This window comes from Xenopus tropicalis, chromosome 3 (assembly GCF_000004195.4).
Source record: "Xenopus tropicalis strain Nigerian chromosome 3, UCB_Xtro_10.0, whole genome shotgun sequence".
Lineage (NCBI taxonomy): Eukaryota > Metazoa > Chordata > Amphibia > Anura > Pipidae > Xenopus > Xenopus tropicalis.
Window position 1 is genome coordinate 150190418 of NC_030679.2, and position 6219 is coordinate 150196636.

Genomic DNA, 6219 nt, shown 5'->3' on the forward strand with positions numbered 1-6219 from the left:
ATTCTATAACTGTGTAATACTTAATGAACATAACAAGTTACAAGTTGAGACCATTAGGTTGTCTAGTTTGCAAATGAAAAAATCCCCTTTGTTTCTTTTTTAGTTAGGGCATGGGTACTATCTCCTCCCCGAATGTTTGGAGTGACTTTATCAATGCCTACAACTGATAGACATGGCAGAGATCTGCACATTCTGCAAAATGCTTTGCTACAGGGGATTTACAGTGTTCGTTCGTTATATTTAAGATATGCTCCCGTATTCTATCTTTTCATTTTCTGCCAGTTTGGCCTATATACTGTTTATTACATTTTGTGCAAGTGAGTCGATAAATTACATTTTTTGTATTGCAATTGATATAGTGGTTGATTTGATAGGTTTTTTGTTGTGATGGCAGAGGTGAAAGACACAAAGTTACACGTAATACACTGACGGGAGCCACATTTGTATACCCCATTAGTGGCCAGTCACGTCTTAGTGGGCGTATCTGTCTGAATGAGGCTCGGGGACAGTTTATTCTTGAGAGTTTCTGTCCTTGTCACATATCTGCAACCCTTGTGTCACGCACAGTATCCCAAGACTCAGAACAAAAGCCAAGGTCCCGGTCTGAGCTCACTCTTCTGCCTATAACAACCTTTCACTTCGGGAGGAGCCCTCCGCTACTCGGGTGCCGCCAGGACTTAATGTGAGAGGACCAGGGCAGATGTTCTGAGCAGGCTAGGGAACCTAGCGTTAAGCAGGATTTGGGGAGAAGAGACGAGGTGATCAGGCCGAGGTCAAAACGAACAGGCAACGAGGTACAAACTCAGATTCCGAAACCATAGTCAAAAACAGTCAAAATAGCAGAAAACGAGAACCAGGAGGCGAAACCGAAGTTGGGCACTGAAAACACACACAAGCACCTTTAAATATTTTAAATTCGCACCTTGCGCGATGACGTCATGCGCCGCGCCGGGTTTAAAAGGAAGCGCGTGCACTTCCGCGTTCCACAGCTCCAGGATGCACACATCAGCACGCACGACGAGGCAGGCGTCCCCGCCTAGAGAGCGGCGGGCGCCCCCGCTGCCCCACTTAGTATAGGATCTGTTGTCAGAATGTTAAGATTATTGTTAATAATTAGAGATGTAGCGAACTGTTCGCCGGCGAACTAATTCGCGCAAACATTTGGTGGTCGCGAGTTCGCAAGTTTGCGAACTTTTCGTGTATGTTCGCAATTTGGGTCCACGTGGCTTTTTTCCGCTGCGTTTTTTCCCGGCCTAAAAACGCCGCACAAGCCACACATGGCGTTTTTCAGCAAATCCCGTTTCCATGGTGCTAATAGCGCGAAATAGCAAAAAACGCAGCATATTTCCTCTAGGTCTGCCGGCTGCCTTTGCGGTTTTACCCAACGCTGTGTCAACAAAGTATTTTTCAGAGAAATTTTTGCCCTTGATCCCCCTCCTGCATGTCACTGTCCAGGTCGTGGCACCGTTTAAACAACTTTAAAATCAGTTTTCTGGCCAGAAATGGCTTTTCTAAGTTTTAAAGTTCGCCTTCCCATTGAAGTCTATGGGGTTCCCAAAGTTCGCGAATATTCACACTTTTTGGCGTAAGTTCGCAAACTTTTTTTTGAGGCTCACTACATCCCTATTAATAATCTTTTTTATTCTGTTATACTGTGGACTAAATGTTAAGATACAAGACAGGGGTTTTACATTTCTTTTTTCTTTGATATTTAGTTACTTTTGTTACAGTTGCTTTTGGACAGGATGAAGTATCTGAAGTACAAGCTTTATATCTATGAAAGAGATTCCATCTATTTGTGTTTGCTGCTCTTTCTAAAGCTTTTTTTAAGTTATCATGTGTATAACCTCTATCTTTACGTCTTGAAAACAAATTTTTAGCTTTAGATTGAAAATCTGCTTCCTCTGAGCAGATCCTTCTAAAGGTCCCCATACACGGGCCGATGGAAGCTGCCGATATGGGTCCCTTGGACCGACTCGGCAGCTTATTGGCCCACGTAGGGGCAGAAACGAGGGGCCTGGCCGACCGATATCTGGCCTGAAATTGGCCAGATATCGATCGGCCAGGTTAGAAAATCCAGTGGGCTTGTTGATGCGGTCCCCGAACCGACTGCCCCATGGCGGCAAATGTAATCCGATCGTTTGGCCCCAGGGCCGATTCTGTTCTGTTTATCTTTGGCGAAAAGTTTGCAAATCGGCAAAAACATTGTGCGTTAAAAAAAATTCTTGCCCGCGACTATTATTTTTTTACGCCTGCGACAATTTCTGTACGTGTGGCGAATTTTTCGGTGGCAAATTTTGCCGCACGTCCAAAAATTTGCTGCGATTCCATGCCTGGCGAAACTTCTCATCACTTGTAGCCGCAAATAAAACAAATAAACGCATGCCATGTTAGCCATACACGCCAATACTTGCGCAAAATTACTGTACTGAAAATGCCCATTTCCCTGCAAACTGGCGGCTGCATCACTCTGGGGCCAACACAGACTGAATAAATAACACTGCAAAGTCCATATTTTATTGCCAAAAGCTCATTAACTGTACTTTTCTATAATTACCGCCTGCCTGAAGTAGGGGTTAATTTTCTCATAGTCTAATGCGATATTTAGCGCGCCTGTTTGTGAATCATGCGTTGGTATTCTTCTCTGAGCGCTAAGTGACGCATGTGTTAAAATTACCGCATGTGGTTGCGCAAAAATTAACGCAAGCGAAATGCGACTTAACGCACGCGGTAATACTGTGGTGAATCGCGTGCTAATTGTCGCGTCTATTTTAACGCAAAAAAAGTGCGATAAAGCTTATCGCACTTTAGGGAATCAGCCCTCATTTCTTTCATTTGACAACACTTTTCCTCCATACACTTAGTAACATAGTAACATAGTAAGTTGGGTTGAAAAAAGACATACGTCCATCACGTTCAACCATAATGCCTATATATAACCTGCCTAACTGCTTTCATGGAAGAGCCCAGGCTCCTATTATTTATATATGAGTAGAACTGTGCAGCCTATGGACCTTCCCAAGTTGCAAACTGGGCCACACTGACCCATTGTGTTATGGTCTCCATCTTGCCCCCCAAATTTTTATCTACACCTGATGGTCTCCAAGGTCCAGTAACCATAGGGCAATAGGAAGTCATCACCATGCCTTGCTGAGGATTCTGGGAGGTTCAGGGGGGTGCTAAAGGTTGTCTATGTGCTAGCCCAACAGTAGCCCAACAGTAGCCCAAGAGAAACACAACTGCTCCAGAAGGAACCAACAACTCAGAACCAGATCTGCAGTTCTACCACCAGGTCCAACCCAAAGGCTTCTACTCACTTCATGCAAGAGTTTAGCTAAAAGCAAGTTGCAATGTAACAGTTCCCTACTCTTCACGAGCTGCAGTAAAGAATGGATTTCATTTATACCAGACAAGCATTCGGGACAAGAGATTTAAGAAGGTTTATTCACTAGGCATGTATTTCAATGAGCACTTTTTAGGTGCAAATTGCCATTTTTTTTCCTTACAACAATGCATTTTCCCCCAGAATTCCAGCATACATGCATTACACACCAATGGGCAGTTAGTTAAAACCCAAAATCATCTTCTTTTTACTTTTAAGAAACCATGAAAAATTTGTGATTTCCATGAATGGCAGTTATTCATCGAAAGATCTGAACTAAAAAAGTTGTGAAAACAGCAACTTTCGACTTGTTGCACAAACGGCATCATAAAACCCCCCCAGAAAACCTCTAAAACTCTGAAGCAAAGTAAGATCTTCCAATTGTAATAGGGGACATCTGCCATAGACTTCTACATAATCTCAATAGGTTTTAGATGGTGTATTTTCATATTCAGAATTCTGAACACTTTTCACAACTTTTTGGGGTTTTCTGCAACAAAAAGCCCAACCTAAAAAATGCTTTTGGTCTTGGAAGTCTCACTCTGTTCTCAAAATATCATCTTTTCCCTTAGCACTGTTGGGGTTCCCTTACCAATGTTAGGGTTCCGCAAGGCTTTGACCTGGGCCCCTTACTATTTTCTCTCTATACCTCCTCACTTGGCAAATTAATCAACTCATATGGCTTTCAGGTCCTCTATGCTGATGGAACTCTATCTCTTCTTTCCTAATCTCATCCCAAAGTTCTTAACACATGTCTCTTCCTGCCTGTCTGCTGTCTCTACTTGAATGTCCCAACGTTACCTTAAATTAACCCTCTCTAACACAGAATTGTTCTATTTCACTCATCCAACACCAATAACCTCCGAGAGGTATCTATACAGGGTAACAATTCTACCATCACCCCATCTTCCCAGGCCCGGTGCCTTGGGGTTATCCTTGATTCTGCCCTGTCCTTCACCCCTCATATCCAATCACTTATCAAATCATGTCACTTTCACCTAAGAAATATCTCCAAAATCCGATCATTTATCACCCAAGATGCTGCCAAAATTCTTATTCACTCTCTTATAATATCTCGCCTGGACTACTGTAACTCCCTATTAATTGGCCTTCCCCTCCAAAGACTGTCCCCTCTCCAATCCATAATGAATACTGCTGCCCGACTCATACACCTCTCCAACCGTGCCACTCTGCCAATCCCTGTACTGGATTCTGCTATCATCTTGAATAAAATTCAATCTAATGACCCCCACATTCAAAGCAGTCCATAACTCTGCCCCACCCTACATCATTGAACTCATCTCTAGATACTCACCGAACCACTTGTTACGCTTGAACCACCTGCTCCTCAGCTCCTCTCTCATTCCCTCCTCACACAGCCACATTCAAGACTTTGCAAGGGCTGCCCCCCCTCTGGAATTCTCTTGAAACTGAGGACCAGAGGATGTGCATTGACCAATCCTCAATTTTTTGGTTATTTTTACCTTATGAACTAATTAGATATCAGTATTAGTGATGGGTGAAATTATTCACCAGGCAAGGATTAAAGTTTATTGTGGGATGTGGGGATCTCTATTTCAGATGCAATGAACTTGAAATGAAATGTATTTTGTGACAAATACAATAACCTTATTAGGATTTTTTTCAATAAATCCCAATGGTTATATTAACACTTGTCACTGAATCAAAATAAGGGACTTGACTTGGTCTCTCTGTGCTTCTTACTAATCTTGGGAACTTTTGGAAACATTAGGAGTCGTTGACATGTCAACGATGTCAGGATGGACATGCAAAAAAGTCACATTTCTCTGGTTCACTGGTTCTCTTTCCCCCATCCAACGCCCACATTGTTCCCGAGGTATCTATAACAGTTAACAATTCTACCATCACCCCATCTTCCCAGGCCCGGTGCCTTGGGGTTATCCTTGATTCTGCCCTGTCCTTCACCCCTCATATCCAATCACTTATCAAATCATGTCACTTTCACCTAAGAAATATCTCCAAAATCCGATCATTTATCACCCAAGATGCTGCCAAAATTTTTATTCATTCTCTTATAATATCTCGCCTGGACTACTGTAACTCCCTATTAATTGGCCTTCCCCTCCAAAGCCTGTCCCCTCTCCAGTCCATAATGAATACTGCTGCCCAGCTCATACACCTCTCCAACCGCTCCGCCTCTGCCGTGCCCCTCTGCCAGTCCCCCTGCCGTGCCACTCTGCCAATCCCCCTGCTGTGCCGCTCTGCCAATCCCCCTGCCGTGCCACTCTGCCAATCCCCCTGCTGTGCCGCTCTGCCAATCCCTCTGCCGTGCCGCTCTGCCAATCCCCCTGCCGTGCCGCTCTGCCAATCCCCCTGCCGTACCACTCTGCCAATCCCCCTGCTGTGCCGCTTTGCCAATCCCTCTGCCATGCCGCTCTGCCAGTCCCTCTGCCGTGCCACTCTGCCAATCCCCCTGCCGTGCCGCTCTGCCAATCCCTGCACTGGCTTCCCCTACCATCCAGGATAAAATTCAAACTATTGACCCTCACATTTAAAGCAGTCCATAACTCTGCCCCACTCTACATCTCTGAACTCATCTCTAGGTACCATCCAACCCGCTTGTTACGCTCCTCTACTGACCTGCTCCTCAACTCCTCTCTCATTCCCTCCTCACACGCTCGCATTCAAGCCTGTGCAAGGGCTGCCCCCCTTCTCTGGAATTCTCTCCCACAAACTGTCAGACTTTCTCCCAATCTCTCTGCCTTCAAGAGATCTCTAAAAACACATTTATTTAGAGAGGCTTAGGGTGAAAGAGTTTTGTCCATAATGTTACCCCTTCATCCCAAAAACTAAAT